Source organism: Oncorhynchus keta, chromosome 18 (genome assembly GCF_023373465.1).
Source record: "Oncorhynchus keta strain PuntledgeMale-10-30-2019 chromosome 18, Oket_V2, whole genome shotgun sequence".
Taxonomy (NCBI): domain Eukaryota; kingdom Metazoa; phylum Chordata; class Actinopteri; order Salmoniformes; family Salmonidae; genus Oncorhynchus; species Oncorhynchus keta.
The window spans coordinates 45,338,974-45,362,270 of NC_068438.1; the positions used below are offsets into that span (position 1 = coordinate 45,338,974).

The window sequence follows — 23,297 nt, forward strand, 5'->3', positions numbered from 1 at the left end:
CCAAATCAAATCAAATCAAATTTTATTTGTCACATACACATGGTTAGCAGATGTTAAATGCGAGTGTAGCGTAAGTGCTTGTCGCTTCTAGTTCCGACAATGCAGTGATAACCAACAAGTAATCTTAACTAACAATTCCAAAACTACTGTCTTATACAGTGTAAGGGGATAAGGAACATGTACATAAGGATATATAGAATGAGTGATGGTACAGAGCAGCATACAGTAGATGGTATAGAGTACAGTATATACATATGAGATGAGTGTGTAGACAAAGTAAACAAAGTGGCATAGTTAAAGTGGCTAGTGATACGTGTATTACACATAAGGATGCAGTCGATGATGTAGAGTACAGTATATACATATGCATATGAGATGAATAATGTAGGGTAAGTAACATTATATAAAGGTAGCATTAATTTAAAGTGGCTAGTGATATATTACATAATTCCCATCAATTCCCATTATTAAAATGGCTGGAGCGGGGTCAGTGCCAATGACATGTGGGTTGGCAGCAGCCACTCACTGTTGTGTGGTGGCTGTTTAACAGTCTGATGGCCTTGAGATAGAAGCTGTTTTCAGTCTCTCGGTCCCAGCTTTGATGCACCTGTACTGACCTCGCCTTCTGGATGATAGCGGGTGAACAGGCAGTGGTTCGGGTGGTTGATGTCCTTGATGATCTTTATGGCCTTCCTGTAACAACGGGTTGGTGTAGGTGTTTGTGAGAGTCTCCTAAATCTTGTGGGGTAAGAGCAAAACGGAGAACAAGTCTCCTCTTTCCAAGGAGTTATAGTTTTGTGCTGACTGAGTTGACTACCCGATACTAGCATAAGCCATAGACAATATTCTATTGCCATACTTGATTTTAAACAATAACTCTAAAGTCTGCTCCGGTGAGAGACCAAAACATAAACACCTGTCAGCCAAATGACATAACCTGTTTTAACGCCGGATGTTTGAAACTCCAGCAGGACAACCTTAGTTGAACTGGCGAACTTCCCAAAGCGCAACACCGCGCTCCAATAGCTTATTTGGAATAAACGGCGGTACATTTGAAATCGTTATCACCTAGATCAACAACACAGTCTTCTTTAAGAAGTACACCATGCCTCAAACATCCGATCAACAAGACACTCTTCTTCAAGAAGAAGTACACCATGCCCATAACCATCCCATCAACAAGACACTCTGCTTTAAGAAATACACCATGCTCAACCATCCGATCAACAAGACAGTCTTCTTTAGGTACACACCATGCTCAACCATCCGATCAACAAGACAGTCTTCTTTGCTAGAAGTACACCATGCTCAACCATCCGATCAACAAGACACCCTTCTTAAGAAGTACACCATGCTCAACCATCCGATCAACAAGACACTCTTGTTTAAGAAGTACACCATGCTCACACCATCCGATCAACAAGACACTCTTCTTTAACCTGTTAGTCCCATAGGGGCAGTATTTCATTTTTGGATAAAAAGACGTGCCCGTTTAAAGCGCAATATTTTGTCGCGAAAATATGCTCGACTATGCTTGCAATTGATTATGTTTTGGAAAGAAGACACTCTTACGTTTACAGAACTGCAAAAGATTTCTCACTGCGAAGAGTGCCCTAGAACAAATAAGCTTCAGGCAAACCAAGATGTTTGACCCGACTCAGGAAATGAACAGGATTTCTGAGGCTACGTTTTCCATGATCGTAGCAAACATGGCTGTGAATGCGAAGCAGGAATGAACGGACACTTTCTCTGTGTTTCCCCAAGGTGTCTCGCAGCATTGTGGCGTGATTTGTAGGCATACCATTGGACGATTGACCATAAGAGACTACAATTGCCACAGTGGTCCCGCACGGTGTCTGCGTGGAAATTAGTGCGCAAAAGTCAGCTACCAGTATTTTTCCATCCGAATCAGAGGAAGAATGCAGGCTTCCAGGGACGGCATTTCAATGAAGAGATATATGACAAGACACCTTGAGGATTGATTCAAACAACGTTTTCCATGTTTCAGTCGATATTATGGAGTTAATTCGGAAAAAAGTTTGACGTGTAGGTGACTGAATTTTCGGTTTGTTTCGGTAGCCAAATGCATAGTAACAAAGCGGAGCGTTGTGTCCTACACAATAATCTTTCAGGAAAACTGGACATCTGCTATGTAACTGAGAGTCTCCTCATTGAAACATCTGAGAAGTTCTTCAAGGTAAATAATTTTACTTGATCCCTTTGCTGGTTTTGTGAATATGTTGCATGCTAAATGCCTAACGCTAAATGCTAAGCTAGCTATCACTACTTCTTACACAAATTATTGATTTTCTCTGGTTCTAAAGCATATTTTGAAAATCTGAGACGACAGGATTGTTAAGAAAAGGATAAGCTTGAGAGCAGGCATATTTATTTCATTTCATTTGCGATTTTTAGAAATCGCTAAGCTGCATCCCTGTCTCACCCCACGACCCTGTGTGAAGAAATGTGTGTTTTTTGCCAATTTTAACCGCACACTTGTTGTTTGTGTACATGGATTTTATAATGTCGTATGTTTTGCGTTTACCCGCTGTGACTGAGGCAGGGTGGAAGTCTTTTCGTGGTAGCAGGGTGGAGATAACCACTTGTGCGTTGGGGAAAGTAGAAGAAGCCTTTTCAATCATTCCCCTTCAGTGCTGTGGCCACCCTTTCCTGCTGTGCTCTCAGGTCGTTTGTGCCTGTGTATTATTATGTGGCTGGGTGAACCTAGTTGGTCCTCAGACAGAAGGTCGAGGGGCACGCTGGGTGTTTGGACACCAGAGTTTAGACACCTATGTTTGGGAAAACGTTTTTTTTCTTCTATATATTTCCCATTTGAGTCCATAAGTAGTACAATCTGTGTCTTGTGTTTGTCCTCAGTGGGTGTGAGGGGGTTGTCAGAAGGGCTATCAGGGTGGCTGACAGGGGGTGCTCAGAGGGGGTGAGAGCCGCTGGGCTTGTGGTTCTTCATTTGTCTTTTGTCAGGTGCTGGTCTTACTGTTCTGCTGGCTTCTCTGTGGGGGTAGCCACCTCTCTAGTGGGTTGTTCTCTGTCTGCGCCGTCCCCCTCAACCTCTCCTCCGTCCCCCTCACCCTCTCCTCCATCCCCTCAGCCTCTCCTCCACCAGCAGTCTGATCCTCTCCTCTAATGCTCTGTTCTTCTCCTGATTCTCTTCTCACTGTTGAGTTGTCTCACCACAGTCAGAGTGCAGATATCTCCTGTCCACCTCCAGCTCTCGGGTCTGGTTAGGGGTATGTGTGGACTATTGTCTGGTCTTATTGCTGACTGAAGTGTAATCACCTGCTGTTCCAGCTCCACCTGTCTTACCTCCAGCTGGTGAATTTGTCCTTCATTTCAATGAGGAGTGGTAGTCCGTGCTGGGAGGTTGACTCTCCGCTGGGGGTTGCTCGTTTGTGGTGTTACATAATGAAGAGGTCTGGTTTGACCCGCTCGGGGTGGGGGTATCTTTATCAAGGGAGAGCTTCTCCTGTTGGGCTAATCTTTGATTAGGTGAAAGTCCAGCTGAAACTGTTTGGGGTTACTTTGTACGATCACTGTTCCGGACTTATAGATATTTATATTACTTGACTCAGAGTCCTCGTTATCAAGTATTCTGAGTTTCCACCCCTGTTAATCCCCGCTCTCGTAACAGAGTGGTAGTGTGCTAATAGCACTGTGCCATGCCAGGGGATGGTTTGTGTGGAAGATAAGGTTGCTGATGTTCCCATTTTTGTAATAGTCAGCAAAAAGTGTCTCTTGATTTTCCATAAGGAGCTTCATTTGTAATCTTTTCTTGACTTCTCATTCTTTACATGCAAAGGGTACTGTATTTTAATTGCCTCTGAACAGCGAGGGAGCTTCTAAGGCCTCTCCATTTGGTTGGGGGTAGACTGTGTGACTCTCCTGCCATTGTTGGGCTAATGGGTTTTGACACCTCACTTGACACGTCAGTGCTAGTTGAAGCTGTATCTGGCTTGGCAGAATTATGTTAGAATTCAGTCCTTATAAAGTAATGTTGTGTATTTTTCTTCTCTGGCTTTGAAATAAGATATAGTTTCAGACTAAGCATTACTCACTCAGTTCCAGGTTGGATGGTGTTTTCAGGTTTCTGTTTTTTCCAGAGAATTTGCTGTATAGAGTAAAAATCCTTGGTAGTTGTGAACCTTCCAGGTGATTCCGTAATTCCGTCCAAAATCAGGTTGTAGGTTTTAAGTTTTGATTTGAAGTAGGGGTTATGTTGTAGAGGGTAAAATCCAGTATGTGTTCCAGACAAGAAATCAAAGTTTATCTGACTCTTAATCTATCTTTTTTAAAGAAAATGCTGAAAAATGCAGGAGCTGATCTGATCCTGACCTCTGCGCTCTCTCTCTCTCTCTCTCTCTCTCTCTCTCTCTCTCTCTCTCTCTCTCTCTCTCAGACCACTGACTCATTCAGCTCCCATCCCCCCCTCGTTCACAGTAGAAGCATCACACAAGGTTTTTAAAGAATGTTGACATCTAGTGGAATCTTAGGAAGTGCATTTCGACCCCAGAGACACTGTATAGGCAAAGAGTTGAAAACTACAAACCTCAGATTTCCCACTTCCTGGTTGGATTTTTTCGCAGGTTTTGCCTGCCATATGAGTTCTGTTATACTCACAGACATCATTCAAACAGTTTTAGAAACTGAGTGTTTTCTATCCATATCTACGAATTATATGCATATATATTAGCAACTGGGCCTGAGTAGCAGGCAGTTTACTCTGGGCACCTTATTCATCCAAGCTACTCAATACGGACCCCCAGCCATAACAAGTTTAAACTAACCTCCAGACGAGCTTCAATGACATACAAGTCTCCTTCCGTGGCTTCCAACTACTCTTAAACGCAAGTTAAACTAAATGCATGCTCTTCAACCGATTGCTGCCCACACCTGCCCGCCCATTCAGCATCACCACTCTGGATGGTTCTGACTTAGAATATGTGGACAACTACAAATACCTAGGTGTCTGGTTAGACTGTAAACTCTCCTTCCAGATTCACATTAAGCATCTCTAATCCAAAATGAAATCTAGAATAAGCTTCCTATTTCGCAAAAAAAGCATCCTTCACTCATGATGCAAAACATACCCTCGTAAAACGGACTATCCGACCGATCCTTGACTTCGGTGATGTCATTTACAAAATAACCTCCAAAACTCGACTCAGCAAATTGGATGCAGTCTATGACAGTGCCATCCGTTTTTACCAAACCCCCATATACTACCCACCACTGCGACATGTATGCTCTCGTTGGCTGGCCCTCGCCGTATTCGTCGCCAAACCCACTGGCTCCAGTTCATCTATTAGTCTTTGCTAGGTAAAGCCCCGCCTTATCTCAGCTCACTGGTCACCATAGCAGCACCCACTCATAGCACGCACTCCAGCAGGTATATTTCACTGGTCACCCCCAAAGCCAATTCCTCCTTCTCGCCACCTTTCCTCCCTGTTCTCTGCTGCCAATGACTGGAACGAACTGCAAAATCGCTGAAGCTGGAGACTCATATCCCCTCACTATCTTTAAGCACCAGCTGTCAGAACAGCTCACAGATCACTGCACCTGTACATAGCTCATCTGTAAATAGCCCATGCAACTACCTCATCCCCATATTGTTATTTATTTTATTTATTTGCTCCTTTGCACCCTAGTATCTCTACTTGCTCACGCATCTTCTGCACATCTATCACTCCAATGTTTAATTGCAATATTGTAATTATTTCGCCAATACTGCCTATTTATTGCCTTACCTCCCTTATCCTACGTCATTTGCACACATTGCATTTAGACTTTTGATATTGTATTACTGACAGTATGTTTGTATTTCCGTGTGTAACTCTGTGTTGTTGTTTGTATCGCACTGCTTTTATTTATTTTGACCAGGTCGCATTTGTGAATGAGAACTTGTTCTCAACTAGCCTAACTGCTCTAATAAAGTTTTCTGGATGTCACATGGTCTCATGGTCTGACAAACACCACTCTAGCTCTGCCACCTTTCACCACAGATGCGGAAGTGTGACACTGGCAGATGTGATGGACACGTAACCAAATGCCACTCCAGCATTGCAACTGTAGATCACTTGGGATGTTTTGTTGAAGACATTGCAAAGAAAGGAATCAATATTCACAGAAAAAATGCACAGCACTCCTAAATGCAGTTACAGGGCCTGCAGTGCATGAGGAACCAATAAAGGACATTGGGAATGTGTCTTACTCATTGATTACTGATGAAAGTACTGATGTCACTACTAAGAAGCAGCTGGGTGTTCTGGTAAAACACAGCAATAAACTCTTTCAAATCATAAGCACATTTGGAGGAATAATAATCATTCCAGCTGCTGATTCACTGACCTTTGCCATTGCCTTGTTCAGGTTTCTTGATGACAATAAACTGCATCGGTCTAGCCACAGATGGCTGCAACACAATGTGCAGCAAAAACAGCTCCGTCCTGACAAAACTTCAAGAACACAATCCGTATTAGGTCTACATTAAATGTGTTTGTCATTCCGTGCAACTATGTGCGTCCAAAGCAGTTCATGTTCTTCCACAAAATGTAGAATATATGGTGTCACAAATACATACATGGGTTTCCAAAGCCCTCCAGCAACTTTGGAAATATGAGAACATACACTGTATTCAGAAAGTATTCAGGCCCCTTGACTTTTTTCAACGTTTTGTCGCATTCCAGCCTTATTCTAAAATGAGTCAATTGTTTTTTCCCTCGTAAATCTACAAACAATACCCCATGATGACAAAGCAAAAATAGTTTTTTAGAGTGTATGTATGTAGAATGCAAATTTAAACAAAATAAAAACAAATATCACATTTAAAAAGTATTCAGACCCTTTATTGAGTACTTTGTCGAAGCACCATTGGCAGTGATTACAGCCTTGAGTCTTCTTGGGTATAAAGAGGGAGTGATGGGGAGTGGAGAGGTTCCCACAGTGGGTAAGCAGACAGTGGAATGTTACTGTTTTCATTTTGTTATACGACGTGGGAGACACACTCATATGCACACACACACACACACTGACTGGGTGATGAAGGAATCATGTGTAGGGGGTCTGTAAGATCTGTCAGACTGTCAGACTCAATACTAACTCTTCCAGCATGAGTAGACACTACGTAAACTTTATTGGTATTGTTCATATAGACGTGTTTATTTCTGATACATTATAAGAACACATACTAATATTAACAAAGTAATATAGTGAAGGTATTGCAGGAAATTCATGTTGTACGTTCATTTTTGTACATCATGTGTTTCTTAATGGTTTCTATTTGGACATCATGTGTTTCTTGGTGTTTCTCTCTGGTCTCAGAAGGATGATGTAACACTTTGGAGCAAACAGACAGAACAGCAGCCCAAAGCTGGAGGCCAGGATGGCAAAGATCTCTACAGCTACTGTGTACTTCCCAGGAGAGCTGACGTAGGCAGGGATGAAGGAGATCCACACGGCACAGAAGATCAGCATGCTGAAGGTGATGAACTTGGCCTCGTTGAAGTTGTCTGGGAGTTTCCTGGCCAGGAAGGCTAAGAGGAGGGAGGCCAGAAGGCCAATGTAGCCCAGCACCAGAGAGCCGACCACAGAGCCCTCTCTGTCCCCCTCTCAGCAGGTCAGGGTGGAGCTAAGGCCAGCCACAGCACACAGATCAGCACCTGTGTAAGGGTATGGAGGTGGAAGGAAAACGCAAGCACAGTTAGCATAATAACAAATAATATGGTCAATGAAGGAAACAACTACATTCCCATAGAATAGAGGCTTGTTTTTGAGTTGCTGTGCGTTTTTGCTGCCAACCTATTTTGCTACCTGACAACTTTACCGTTTTCACTTTTTAATTACCGTTCATATATTTATTTATTTTTTCCTCAACTTTTCCTCCGGGCGCTTTATCTGGACACGATTCGTCAGGACCACCAACAGCCGAAGCTAAGTAGTAACATTAACATGATGCCTTCTAATTGCAGTACTGTACTGCCTTCACGGAGGATAGCTGTGCTACAAGCCCAGCTTCAGACGAATCGTTAGGCAAGGGTAATTTCAGTGTAGGAAAGGATGAAAACAGCGTCTGTGCCACCAGTAAGTACAGATAGTAGTACAGTCCCCGCGCCGGACAACTTTCTCACGGTTTCTGGAAGGAAATGCTGTAGGAAAGCTCAACCGGTGTCGCTCATTCAGCCGACAGAAACTTATTAAGCAGCGGGTCGGAGTCAGAGGCCGAGTCTTCTCTGGTCTCTACTCCTCCCATTCTGGGTCTGAGACGCAAAATGGTGGACGGAAGATGGGGTGGTGCGGCAGGTGCCGCTTCTCATTCGAATACTGTAATTTTATCTAAACCATCAGGTGTACGCCGATCCCAGCTAAGTAACTCATACAAGGAGTTAAAGCGCAATTATGTGTTTTATCTCCAGTACTCTGCCATGATTGTCAGTTATGTAGCTGCTCTACTGATAATCTCAGTGCGTCTATGCGGACAGTACACAGCATACCATAATGTTCTGAAATAATGGCCAAGTCTACCTCGCTCCTTATTCTACTGAACCGCGTAGGCGTAACAAACACAAGTCCAACATTTATCGGAAACTCTTAAACTACCTGTTCACTACCCTCCTGCTCTCTGGGGATGTACAACTCAATCCTGGGCCCAATATCACGGAGCCAGTGATACGCACCGGAGTGGAGAGCGGTGGAAGGCCTTGTCCACTGGTCGTCGCCGCTGTGGAGGTGGGTGAGTGCTATGGTCCTATGGTTTCTCTCGACTCACCCGGCTCCAGGATAGATTTTGACTCTTCAAACATACCAGAGTCGCTATATGCGATCCCTGACTCTGCTTCTGGTACGCAAACTATTTAATTTGTTCCCCGCATCCAGTGCAGGCGGGAGGGATTGTTAATTGCGCTACCAAACTGCCCCTAATCAAAACGAAACAAAACGGCCTAAACCCAGCCGTCAGAAAACACAGAAAATTTTACTTTTTCAATGTGTCAATCACTCGAGTCATCTGGGACCCACGAGCTAAGCCCAAGAGACTACTAAGGGGGCACTTGAACATTCGTAGTGTCATTCCAAAAAGTGATCAAATTCAACATCTACTCACAGACTCCAACCTTGACTTTCTGCCTCTCAGAGACATGGCTCCATAAACACTCTCCATATGCTGCTTTGATTGTGCCTGGCGACAATGTCTTCAGGAGAGACAGGATTGAAGGAAGAGGAGGGGTGTGATGATTTACATTAAAGAACATATCCAATGTAAACAAATTGAGTGGTCATGTGATAATGAACTAGAATGTATCGGCCTGAACGCTACACTGTCTCCCCAAATGTCTTTTACCCTCATTGGAATGTATAGGCCACCTTCCACCAAAAGTGTGTTTTTTGATCTGTTTAATACCATGCTTAGGGAATGTGATTTTGGGAAAGAGGTCATCTTAATGGGAGATTTTAACATTAATTATGAAGACAAGTGTTGTAGGAAACCCTCAAACGGATCACTAATACCTTTGACCTTACACAGCTAGTTAAAGGGCCAACCAGGGTGACTTGTTGCTCTAAAACACAGATTGATTTGGTGTTCAGTAATAAACCAGAGAGAGTGACTAAATCATTCAATATGGTTACTGGGCTGTCTGATCATAATCTGACACTTATAGCCAGAAAGCTGTCTAAGAGCAGGTTTAACCTCTCTACTGTTAGAAAGCCGGATCAACTCAGAATACCTAAGAGTGAATTAAACTATTTTGAATAAATAAACTGAATGATCTCTTGTCCTACAGACGTGGAAGCTGATAGTCAGGTTTTTCTATCCACAATCCAGACTACAATAAATGGCTTCCTAAAGAAAATCAAATCCAAACCTGGCCAAAAGAGCACTCTTCCTTGGCTAAATGGAGAAATCTGGAAATTGATGAAAGAACAAGATTATTTTACATTACATTTAAGTCATTTAGCAGACGCTCTTATCCAGAGCGACTTACAAAGTGGTGCATACACCTTATGACATCCAGTGGAACAGCCACTTACAATAGTGCATCTAAATCTTTTAGGGGGGTGAGAAGGATTACTTACCCTATCCTAGGTATTCCTTGAAGAGGTGGGGTTTCAGGTGTCTCCGGAAGGTGGTGATTGACTCCGCTGTCCTGGCGTCGTGAGGGAGTTTGTTCCACCATTGGGGGCCAGAGCAGCGAACAGTTTTGACTGGGCTGAGCGGGAACTGTACTTCCTCAGTGGTAGGGAGGCGAGCAGGCCAGAGGTGGATGACGCCCAGTGCCCTTGTTTGGGTGTAGGGCCTGATCAGAGCCTGGAGGTACTGAGGTGCCGTTCCCTCACAGCTCCGTAGGCAAGCACCATGGTCTTGTAGCGGATGCGAGCTTCAACTGGAAGCCAGTGGAGAACGGAGGAGCGGGAGTGACGTGAGAGAACTTGGAAGGTTGAACACCAGACGGGCTGCGCGGCGTTCTGGATGAGTTGTAGGGGTTTAATGGCACAGGCGAGGAGCAGCCAACAGCGAGTTGCAGTAATCAAGGCGGGAGATGACAAGTGCCTGGATTAGGACCTGCACCGCTTCCTGTGTGAGGCAGGGTCGTACTCTTCGGATGTTGTAGAGCATGGAACCTACAGGAACGGGACACCGCCCTTGATGTTAGCTGAGAACGACAGGGTGTTGTCCAGGATCACGCCAAGGTTCTTAGCGCTCTGGGAGGAGGACACAATGGAGTTGTCAACCGTGATGGCGAGATCATGGAACGGGCAGTCCTTTCCCGGGAGGAAGAGGAGCTCCGTCTTGCTGAGGTTCAGCTTGAGGTGGTGATCCGTCATCCACACTGATATGTCTGCCAGACATGCAGAGATGCGGTCGCCACCTGGTCATCAGAAGGGGGAAAGGGAAAGATTAATTGTCGTCAGCATAGCAATGATAGGAGAGACCATGTGAGGTTATGACAGAGCCAAGTGACTTGGTGTATAGCGAGAATAAGAGAGGGCCTAGAACAGAGCCCTGGGGACACCAGTGGTGAGAGCGCGTGGTGAGGAGACAGATTCTCGCCACGCCACCTGGTAGGAGCGACCTGTCAGGTAGGACGCAATCAGCGTGGGCCGCCGGGAGATGCCCAACTCCGAGAGGGTGGAGAGGGAGGATCTGATGGTTCACAGTATCGAAGGCAGCCGATAGGTCTAGAAGGATGAGAGCAGAGGAGAGAGAGTTAGCTTTAGCAGTGCGGAGCGCCTCCGTGATACAGAGAAGAGCAGTCTCCAGTTGAATGACTAGTCTTGAAACCTGACTGATTTGGATCAAGAAGGTCATTCTGAGAGAGATAGCGGTAGAGCTGGCCAAGGACGGCACGCTCAAGAGTTTTGGAGAGAAAGAAGAAGGATACTGGTCTGTAGTTGTTGACATCGGAGGGATCGAGTGTAGGTTTTTTCAGAAGGGGTGCAACTCTCGCTCTCTCTTGAAGACGGGAGGGACGTAGCCAGCGGTCAGGGATGAGTTGATGAGCGAGGTGAGGTAAGGGAGAAGGTCTCCGGAAATGGTCTGAGAAGAGAGGGGATAGGGTCAAGCGGGCAGGTTGTTGGGCGGCCGGCCGTCACAAGACGCAAGATTTCATCTGAGAGAGAGAGGGAGAAAGAGGTCAGAGCATAGGGTAGGGCAGTGTGAGCAGAACCAGCGGTGTCGTTTGACTTAGCAAACAAGGATCGGATGTCGTCGACCTTCTTTTTTCAAAATGGTTGACGAAGTCATCTGCAGAGAGGAGGAGGGGGGAGGGAGGATTCAGGAGGGAGGAGAAGGTGGCAAAGAGCTTCCTAGGGTTAGAGGCAGATTGTCACGTAGAGTAGGCCAGAAGGCTAAACTGGATAACCTAACCTCTATCAAAATAAAAGATGGCGGAACCGCAAAGTTCTTCTGTGCAAAGGTGTTTATTTACAAGTGAATTCGGAACAAAAAAACAACAGTACTGCCATCAACATCTACCTTATGGGACAGCTTAAAACAATGCTGCCCCATCCACAGCTAAAATCCAAAATACCCTTTTCATGACTGAAAGAGAGGCTCCTTTTGTAGGGCTAGCCCCTCCCCTCAGAACAATTAACCCTAATTAATTAATCAATTAACAATACCAACCTACATTTTCCATGAACTAAACATACTAAAGGATATACATTGCAACACGGTTTAAACAATATCACAACATAACATTTACAAACATTACATCACTACTGACAATATCTTTCAATATGCCCATATGCATTAATGAGACATTTGGGACAGGCACTATAAAGCCAACCCAATTCCCTGAGCTCGGGTCCTTTTCCAGCATACCCGAAGCTACAGAGATGGAGAGAGGAACAGAACAAACAAACAATGCCCATCCACAACATTGATAAGTATAAATGCATGCACCAAGACAGAAGTTAATGTGTGTCGACCCACATTGTTAACTTATCTTATAATGGCGCAGGGAGGAGTGATGAATATGTGTGTGTGTTAAAGAACAACGCTGCCCGCGGCCAGTGACGGACTTCTACGTCACACAGATGCTTGGAATTTAGAATGGTAGAAAGTGGCTTTAGCAGCAGAGACAGAGGAGGAAAATGTAGAGAGGAGGGAGTGAAAGGATGCCAGGTCCGCAGGGAGGTGAAGTTTTCCTCCATTTCCGCCGGCTGCCCGGAGCCCTGTTCTGTGAGCTCGCAATGAGTCGTCGAGCCACGGAGCGGGAGGGGGAGGACCGAGCCGGCCTGGAGGATAGGGGACATAGAGAGTCAAAGGATGCAGAAAGGGAGGAGAGGAGGGTTGAGGGAGGCAGAATCAGGAGATAGGTTGGAGAAAGTTTGAGCAGAGGGAAGAGATGATAGGATGGAAGAGGAGAGAGTAGGGGGAGAGAGAGCGAAGGTTGGGACGGCGCGATACATCCGGGAGTAGGGCAGTGTGGGAAGTGTTGGATGAGAGCGAGAGGGAAAAGGATACAAGGTAGTGGTCGGAGACTTGGAGGGGAGTAGCAATGAGGTTAGTGGGAAGAACAGCATCTAGTAAAGATGAGGTCAAGCGTATTGCCTGCCTTGTGAGTAGGGGAAAGGAGAGGGTGAGGTCAAAAGAGGAGAGAGTGGAAAGAAGGAGGCAGAGAGGAATGAGTCAAAGGTAGACGTGGGAGGTTATGCTCTAAAAATAGCCCTAAAATCTAAATTAGAGCATGACAGACGTAGGTTTACTCATGTTGAGAAATAAGGTGATGAAAGAAATCAGACAGGCCAAGGCAAACCTTTTTATTAACATAATTGGTGAAGCAAAGAGAAATTCTAAATTGATATGAGATAATCTAAAAAAGTTAACAGGGAAAGACCATAGTAACACTGCAAAAAAGACTAGAACTCATGGTGAATAAATAATCTAACACAGGATGCAGTAAAATTAGCAATAGCCTTCAATTCCTACTCTATTGACTCTGTCAGGGTACTGACACAGAACCCCTCCACTGGTTTCTGGGAACAGTGCTAGTGAATGACACTCAACCTGTCTTCACCATAAGGAGGTTTCTGAGTCAAAGGTGAACAAGGTGATTAGCTCACTAAAGAACTCTAAAGCCAAAGATGTGTTTGGGATGGACTCTAAATTTCTTAAAAACTACAAAGAGTCACTCATTGGCCCCATTACTAAGGTCACCAACACATCTATTGGTCTCTGTGTGTTTCCAAGGGTATGGAAGTCGGCCATAATAACGGCCATCTTTAAATCAGGCGACCCTGCTGACGTGAGTAACTACAGGCCCATTAGTATACTACCTGTGGTGTAATGAATTTCTCCTCTTCTTCCCGAAGAGGAGAGGCGAAACGGATCAGAGGACCACGCGGCGTGGTAATTTTCCATGGTACTTTTTACGTTAAGGTACACATGAACAAACTAACAAAAACAAGAAATGTGAAAACTCAAAAACAGTCCTATCTGGTGCACACACAGAGACAGGAACAATCACCCACAAACACACAGTGAAACCCAGGCTACCTAAGTATGATTCTCAATCAGAGACAACTAATGACACCTGCCTCTGATTGAGAACCATACTAGGCCGAAACATAGAAATTCCCAAAACCTAGAAAAACAAACATAGACTGCCCACCCAACTCACGCCCTGACCATAATAACTAAATACAAAACACAGGAAATAAAGGTCAGAACGTGACATGTGGTGTCAAAGGTTGTTGAAAAGACTCTCTGCCTACCCAAGGACGCCAGAGGACAAAAATCAGTTAACCACCTCACTGAGGATCTCAATTTAACCTTGCGTAATACCCAGATGCAGTTGCACCCCTAAAAACTAAAAACATTTCTCATAAGAAACTAGCTCCCTGGTACACAGAAAATTCCGACTTGCTTGGAAAGACGGTACCGTGCAGTACCGAAGAGCCCTTACTGCTGCTTGATCATCCTATTTTTCTAACTTAATTGAGGAAAATAAGAACATTCCTAAATTCCTTTTGATACTGTCGCAAAGCTAACTAAAGCAGCATTCCCCTCAAGAGGATGACTTTCACTTTAGCAGTGATAAATTCATGAACTTCTTTGAGGAAAAGATTATGATTATTAGAAAGCAAATTACGGACTCCTCTTAAACCTGCGATTCTCCAAACCTCAGTTGTCCTGAGTCTGCACAACTCTGCCAGGACCTAGGAGAGCGAGAGAGAGACGCCTCAAGTGTTTTAGTACTATATCTCTTGGACACAATGTGATGAAAATAATCATGGCCTCTTAAAACCTTCAAGCTGCATACTGACCCTATTCCAACTAAACTACTGAAAGAGCTGCTTCCTGTGCTTGGCCCTCCTATGTTGAACATAATAAACGGCTCTCTATCCACTGGATGTGTACCAAACTCACTAAAAGTGGCAGTAATAAAGCCTCTCTTGAAAAGCCAAACCTTGACCCAGAAAATATAAAAACTATCGGCCTATATCGAATCTTCCATTCCTCTCAAACATTTTAGAGAAGGCTGTTGCGCAGCAACTCACTGCCTTCCTGAAGACAAACAATGTATACGAAATGCTTCAGTCTGGTTTTAGACCCCATCATAGCACTGAGACGGCACTTGTGAAGGTGGTAAATGACATTTTAATGGCATCGGACCGAGGCTCTGCATCTGTCCTCGTGCTCCTAGACCTTAGTGCTGCTTTTGATACCATCGATCACCACATTCTTTTGGAGAGATTGGAAACCCAAATTGGTCTACACGGACATGTTCTGGCCTGGTTTAGATCTTATCTGTCGGAAAGATATCAGTTTGTCTCTGTGAATGGTTTGTCCTCTGACAAATCACCTGAACATTTTGGTGTTCCTCAAGATTCCGTTTTAGGACCACTATTGTTTTCACTATATATTTTACCTCTTGGGGATCTTATTCGAAAACATAATGTTAACTTTCACTGCTATGCGGATGACACACAGCTGTACATTTCAATGAAACATGGTGAAGCCCCAAAATTGCCCTCGCTAGAAGCATGTGTTTCAGACATAAGGAAGTGGATGGCTGCAAACTTTCTACTATTAAACTCGGACAAAACAGAGATGCTTGTTCTAGGTCCCAAGAAACAAAGAGATCTTCTGTTGAATCTGACAATTAATCTTAATGGTTGTACAGTCGTCTCAAATAAAACTGTGAAGGACCTCGGCGTTACTCTGGACCCTGATCTCTTTGAAGAACATATCAAGACCATTTCGAGGACAGCTTTTTTCCATCTACGTAATATTGCAAAAATCAGAAACTTTCTGTCCAAAAATGATGCAGAAAAATTAATCCATGCTTTTGTCACTTCTAGGTTAGACTACTGCAATGCTCTACTTTCCGGCTACCCAGATAAAGCACTAAATAAACTTCAGTTAGTGCTAAATACGGCTGCTAGAATCCTGACAAGAACCAAAAAATTGGATCATATTACTCCAGTGCTAGCCTCTCTACACTGGCTTCCTGTCAAAGCAAGGGCTGATTTCAAGGTTTTACTGTTAACCTACAAAGCATTACATGGGCTTGCTCCTACCTATCTCTCTGATTTGGTCCTGCTGTTGCTGATGAATCGATACAGGATACCAAGTTGAAACACTAGACAGGGTGGATCAGGTATAGTAAAGACAGTTTATTTTATAATGTAGAGATATCTGGCATAGCGTGCACGGACTCTCATTCGTCCAGCTCAGAGGGAACCTTCAGACAAGAGCCCCGATACATTGTGTACAGTCATTTTATTCATGGGTATGACGTAGGTAGATTCGGGTAGATCAGGCCTCTGGTAGGATGCTGGTAGGTGATTGGCAGTTCCCTCCGGACTGGTGTCGGCGTCCCATTGGCAGTTGGAAGAGCTCTTTGTCTTCGGAACCCATCCCCAGGAGAGGGAATGAGTGTGTGTATGTGTGTGCGCTCTTGTCTTGGCAAGTCAAGTCTGTGTGTCCTCGCAGTGAGTGGGTGTAATGTGTGCGCTCTTATCTGGGTGTCCTCGCAGTGAGTGTGTGTATGTATGTGCTCTCTTATCTGGGTGTCCCTCGCAGTGAGTGTGTGTATGTGTGTGCGCTCTTGTCTTGGCAAGTCAAGTCTGTGTGTCCTCACAATGAGTGTGTGTATGTGTGTGCGCTCTTATCTGGGTGTCCTCGCAGTGAGTGGGTGTATGTGAGATATCCTGTATGAGGCCTAACATGTTTTACTGTGAAAATACGTTGTTATGTGTTGTTTCAGTTATAGCAATGTAATAGCAGTAAGCTGGTCATTTGCATAGGGAATAGCACTTCATTACACCGTACATACCTACACGTACGCTACGGTCACAAGACGCAGGCCTCCTAATTGTCCCTAGAATTTCTAAGCAAACAGCTGGAGGCAGGGCTTTCTCCTATAGAGCTACATTTTTATGGAACGGTCTGCCTACCCATGTCAGAGACGCAAACTCGGTCTCAACCTTTAAGTCTTTACTGAAGAGTAAAGACTCATCTCTTCAGTGGGTCATATGATTGAGTGTAGTCTGGCCCAGGAGTGGGAAGGTGAACGGAAAGGCTCTGGAGCAACGAACCGCCCTTGCTGTCTCTGCCTGGCCGGTTCCCCTCTTTCCACTGGGATTCTCTGCCTCTAACCCTATTACAGGGGCTGAGTCACTGGCTTACTGGGGCTCTCTCATGCCGTCCCTGGAGGGGTGCGTCACCTGAGTGATTCACTGTTGTGGTCATCCTGTCTGGGTTGTGCCATGGCGGAGATCTTTGTGGGCTACACTCAGCCTTGTCTCAGGATGGTAAGTTGGTGGTTGAAGATATCCCTCTAGTGGTGTGGGGGCTGTGCTTTGGCAAAGTGGGTGGGGTTATATCCTTCCTGTTTGGCCCTGTCCGGGGTGTCCTCAGATGGGGCCACAGTGTCTCCTGACCCCTCCTGTCTCAGCCTCCAGTATTTATGCTGCAGTAGTTTGTGTCGGGGGCTAGGGTCAGTTTGTTATATCTGAGTACTTCTCCTGTCCTATTCGGTGTCCTGTGTGAATCTAAGTGTGCGTTCTCTAATTCTCTCCTTCTTTTTTCTCTCTCTCAGAGGACCTGAGCCCTAGGACCATGCCCCAGGACTACCTGACATGATGACTCCTTGCTGTCCCCAGTCCACCTGGCCATGCTGCTGCTCCAGTTTCAACTGTTCTGCCTTACTATTATTCGACCATGCTGGTCATTTATGAACATTTGAACATCTTGGTCATGTTCTGTTATAATCTCCACCCGGCACAGCCAGAAGAGGACTGGCCAACCCACATAGCCTGGTTCCTCTCTAGGTTTCTTCCTAGGTTTTGGCCTTTCTAGGAGTTTTTCCTAGCCACCGTGCTTCTACACCTGCATTGCTTGCTGTTTGGGGTTTTAGGCTGGGTTTCTGTACAGCACTTTGAGATATCAGCTGATGTACGATGGGCTATATAAATAAATACATTTGATTTGAAATTTAATATAGTAAAAACTAGATGTTAACCTGGATGAGTGTGCAGAGGAGATACCCATCCTCTGCTGGGTGGGGCTGAAGTATCTCATCAGGTTCTCTCCAGGCAGAGTGGCCCTGAAGGCCACCAGCACCACCACAGTCCTGCTGAGCAGACAGGAGATGCAGAACACAAAGCTTATACCAAACAGGGTGTGTCTCAGCATGCACGTTGTGACGGCCCTGAATTTTTCTGAACCGTCTCATTGCAGCTCCTTCCAATAGGGCGCTTTCCCTTTAATTCCCAATTAAATAGCCAGCATCAGCTGTGCAAAAGTGGGGTTGTGATGGAGACGTGAATGAGGATGTGTTCAACCCTCAGTTCCCAGAAGCTTCTCTATTCCGTTTGTTTACACCTCTGTTCTTCGTGGCCTTTCTTAGCTGGAGATCTATTGGCGGATTGGATTGTCTGACTGATCGACTGACTACCACCTTTTTGTATACGGTATTTCATTTGTTTTGATGTGATGATTTATGTAGTTGGTTATAGTTGAGGACTTAGTAAGAGTTGATACGCTTTAAGTTCTGTGGTAAAATAATTGTTATATTGATGGTATGTTTAATACTGTGTTTACGCTACACTGAATGAACCCACATTTCTGGAGGAACCAGAACTCATTGTGTTATATTATTATATATGTGTGTGTGTAATCATTGTTGTTGCTAATACAACCCACGCAAAAGAATATAGTTGTTTTGAAATTCTTTCCAATGTTTTAAGGGTTTATGAAAAGTTTATTTCCATCCTGACTTTTACATAAGTCCTTTGTATTGGTGGAGACTTGACGGACCAGATGGGACTCATTCCCACCCAAACTAAAAGGAGAAACTAATGTTTTCTCTGGTAGGCACAACCTACCTGGCACCCCTATAATAATAACCTCAAGTCAAAACCGTCACAACGTCCACGGCTTCGGCTGACCAATGAAAACCAGAGCACACAGGAAGCAGAGCTTGAGGGACAGAAGGATAAGGAAGCTGAGCTCAGAGTTGTTGGCTTTCACCTGGAACGAGACAGAGAAAGATAAATTAGACTGAGTGATGTCAGAAATAATATGACACAATCTAACCTCTGTACCTCTATAAATGATCATATGATTCAACTCACCAGGGCCGGTGACGTGTGACGGTGGTAGAGGAAGGTGGCCAGGGCACCGGCTGTGAGTGTTTCCCCGGAAACTGAGATGACAGACAGGATGACGCCCATGGTGTCGCTGTAGGAGAAGTCCACCAGTTGGTGGATGCAGGCCGTACGATCAGGGTTGGACCAGAACCGCTCTGGACACCTATAATACACTCAACTGACCCTGATAGAGAAGGAAGAAGAATGAGGAGTCCAAATCAGGACCAATCAGGGTTGAGGAAAAATATGAATTTGAATCAGAACCGTTGATAGACTACCTGTTGTGTTGCTGATCTCTCCCTCAGAACAGGACAGACAGTCAAAGCAGCACACAGGCCTCCCCTTCTGTACCGCATGCCTGGTACCAGGGGGACAGTCAGCACTGCATACAGACACAGGGACCTACCAGAGGGGGAGAGGAAGAAGTTATCATCATAATCATCATCATCATTGCTATTATCATCAATTTTACACAGACAGGCAGGCTTGCTGGGCCCCTCTGCGGACAATGTCAGGAATATGACCACACAAATATCTCAAATTCAGCATCATGTTCCCCCTGAGTGGCTCAGTGTTCTAAGGCACTGCATATCAGTGCAAGAGGCACCACTACAGTCCCTGGTTCGGAATCCAACCTGTATTACATTTGGCTGTGATTGGGAGTGTCTTCCGGGTTTGGCTAGGGTAGGCCATCATTGTAAATGAGAAGATGTTCTTAATTAACTGACTTGTTAAAAAAATATACTGTTCAGACACCATTCATGTGGACTTTCTGTCTAGTTACCATTCCCTGTTATTTATTTGGTCTTCTTTATGTCTTTCTCTTTTCTGAATGCCTGCCTCAGGGTAATAAACTCAATAAATCTCTATCACTCACTCACACACACACACGCACACGCACACGCACACGCACACGCACACAAACACACACACACACATACACACCAAACTGAACAGTTCTCACCTCATCTCCGCTGCCCCCACCCCACACCACTTTATGCATGTCGATGTGAAACTGGTCGTCCGATCCCTCAGAGGACAGAAAATGTCCGACCTGGACAAACTCTGCCGTCCCCTCGGGGTCACATGCCAGTTGATGATGTCATAAGAGGCAGGCGGATCACCATTCATGTCGAAGTGGAAAGATTCCCCACAGGAGTAGTGAAGTTCACTCCCTCAGATAATGAACAATCTCAAAGAGAAAAGGGCATTGGAACAGGATTAAGAGTTAGAACCAGTTGTGGCTTTTGTTCTTCAGAACTCAAACCTTACAAAGTGTTTCCACTGTATCCTAACTGGAAACATTAGTGTTCTTAACTTGAAAACAGATCCACATGTTATTCTCACCTGGCTGGGCTGAAGCTTCCTGATATCAGGGCACTGTTGATCATTAAAGACTCCGTCCCCTGGTCGACAGGCCATCATATCCTGTATGGCGTAGGCGATGGCGTACACAGCCTTGTACACATTATAGCTGGCTCTCAGCTGAGACACATCAGCATACTGGCTCTCCGCCTCACCTAGGATTGACACTTCATTTTACTGAAATAACATTGGGAATCAGGACAAAAAACTGAGCTTTAGGTGTAAAGTCTCCCTCATGTATGACCTCTGACCCAGTACACTGTCGCCTGGACGGCAGCGTCACGCTGAGGTCAACCCCCAGAGAACACCCAAACATCTCCTCCCACAATTCCCTCAGGAATGGGTCGGACTTCTGGTAGTCCCCGTCTGGATGGAGGCGTGTTAGGAAAGGCCCCAGGCCGGAAATGTCAGCTTTCTTCAGGGCAAAACCAATTGTCCCGGCAAGAGAGAGCATGTTTTTCGGGGAGGCGATAGTAGAGTAGGTGACCCAGGCCTCTGAGGCAATCCACTGCTTATCTGTAATGTTCTGACGGACAACCTCTTCCATCAGGGCCTGGAGAATGAAATGGTTAAAAAGATCAAGATAGTCAAGATGAAATTCAAGATTATCAATTAGGAAATGATTGTGTCTATAAAGGGCATCAAGACACGGTAAGACACAAGGACACTGCTACAGCTATGCAATCTGGTTTCAGAGCTGGTCATGGGTGCACCTGAGCCACGCTCAATATCCTAAATGATATCATAACCGCCATCGATATGAGACCATACTGCGCAGCTGTATTCATCGACCTGGCCAAGGCTTTCGACTCTGTCAATTACCACATTCTTAACGGCAGACTCAACAGCCTTGGTTTCTCAAATGTCTGCCTCACCTGGTTCACCAACTACTTCTTAGACAGAGTTCAGTGCGTCAAATTAAAACTAAATGCATGCTATTCATTCGATCACTGCCCACACCTGCTCGCCTGTCCAGCATCACTACTCTGGACGGCTCTGACTTAGAATACGTGGACAACTACAAATACCTGGGTGTCTGGTTAGACTGTAAACTCTCCTTCCAGACTCACATTAAGCATCTCCAATCCAAAATTAAATCTAGAATCGGCTTCCTATATCGCAACAAAGCATCCTTCACTCATGCTGCCAAACATACCCTCGTAAACTGACCATCCTACCGATCCTCGACTTCAGTGATGTCATCCTCCAACACTCTACTCATCAAACTGGATGCAGTCTATCACAGTGCCATCCGTTTTGTCATGAAAGCCCCATACACTACCCACCATTGCGACCTGTATGCTCTAGTTGGTTGGCCCTCGCTTCATACTCGTCGCCAAACCCACTGGCTGGGTTGTCACAGAGTCTCTGCTCCCATGGTGAGGCCTGCTGCTCTCGGCTTACTGGTCACCATAGCAGCTCCCAGCACTCAGCCACAGCATTGACAGGTATGTTTCTGCTGGTCACTGAAGCAATTCACATCCTTCAGCCACCTTTCCTTCCAGTTCTTTGCTGCCAATGACTAAAACGAACTGCAAAGTCACCTGAAGCTGGAGACTCATCTCCATCACTAAAAAGCTGCATTCAGCTGTCTGAACAGCCCAAGCAGATCTAACCACACCTGTACATGGCTCGTATAGGCAATACAATCAACTACCATAAGTCTTATGCTATTATTTTCTTTCTGCATCCTATCCCCCAATGTTTAATTTGCCATGTTATATTTTTTTGCCACTACTACCTATTTGTTGTACCTCCCTTATCCTGCATCGTTTGCAAACATTCATTGGACTTTTTCTATTGTTTATTGTCTGTATGTTTGTGTATTCTGTGTGTAACTCTGTGTTGTTGTTTCTGTCGCACTGTTGCTTTATCTGACCAGGTGCATAAGTTGGCAAATGAGAACTTGTTCTCAACTAGCCTACCTGGTTAACATTCTCCTACCCTACTTTTTGAACATTCTGTTAAAAATCGCGCAACATTTCAGCGCCCTGCTATATACCAGGAATATAGTATATAATATAATAATAATAATATATTTTGCAGCCAGCTTTTATCATGACGACTTACAGTCATGTGCATACATTCTACGTATGGGTGGTCCCAGAATCCGGAACCCACTACTGGCATTCCACAGCGCCATGCTCTACCAACTGAGCTACAGGGACTACAATGATTCAGTATGTGTGGGATGAAAACATCAGACGTTTATAAGGCACGCTGGTTAAATCGGCTGTGACTATAACAGAACGTGCGTTTCATGAAAGCGCAGGAAAATCTGATCACTGAGTGGAAATATATGTCCATCCGCCATTCAACCCATTGATAAAGGCGAACCACAATAAATGGGGCTGAGGTTGCAATACCTACAGCTTCCACACAATGTCAACAGTCTTGTCATTTGCCTAGGCTTTGTTTCTTGGTCAAACGAAGAAGAGACAAGCCATTTGTTCAAGTCTCCGACCGGATATTTTGGTTGAGATTTACCCGGACATTATTTCCAGATGGACAGCTAAAGAATATACATCGCCTCGTGATCAATTTGGTCGCTTATTAACGTGTACTAATACCTAAAGTTGCATTACAAAAGTATTTCGAAGTGTTTTGTGAAAGTTTATCGTTGACTTTTTTAATAAAAAAAAATGACGTTACGTTATAAGACGCTATTTTTTTAGTTTATCACACAGTCTTCATAGATCGATATCTAGGCTATATATGGACCGATTTAATCAAAAAAAGACCCAATAGTGATTATGGGACATCTAGGAGTGCCAACAAAGAAGATGGTCAAAGGTAATGAATGTTTTATATTTTATTTGTGC

At 44.8% G+C, this 23,297-nt stretch overlaps 1 pseudogene; it reads right to left on the minus strand.

The window, feature by feature from the left end:
- Positions 1-7,273: 7,273 nt before the first annotated feature.
- Positions 7,274-23,297, minus strand: part of LOC118377021 (extracellular calcium-sensing receptor-like) — a 21,166-nt pseudogene continuing 5,142 nt past the window's right edge.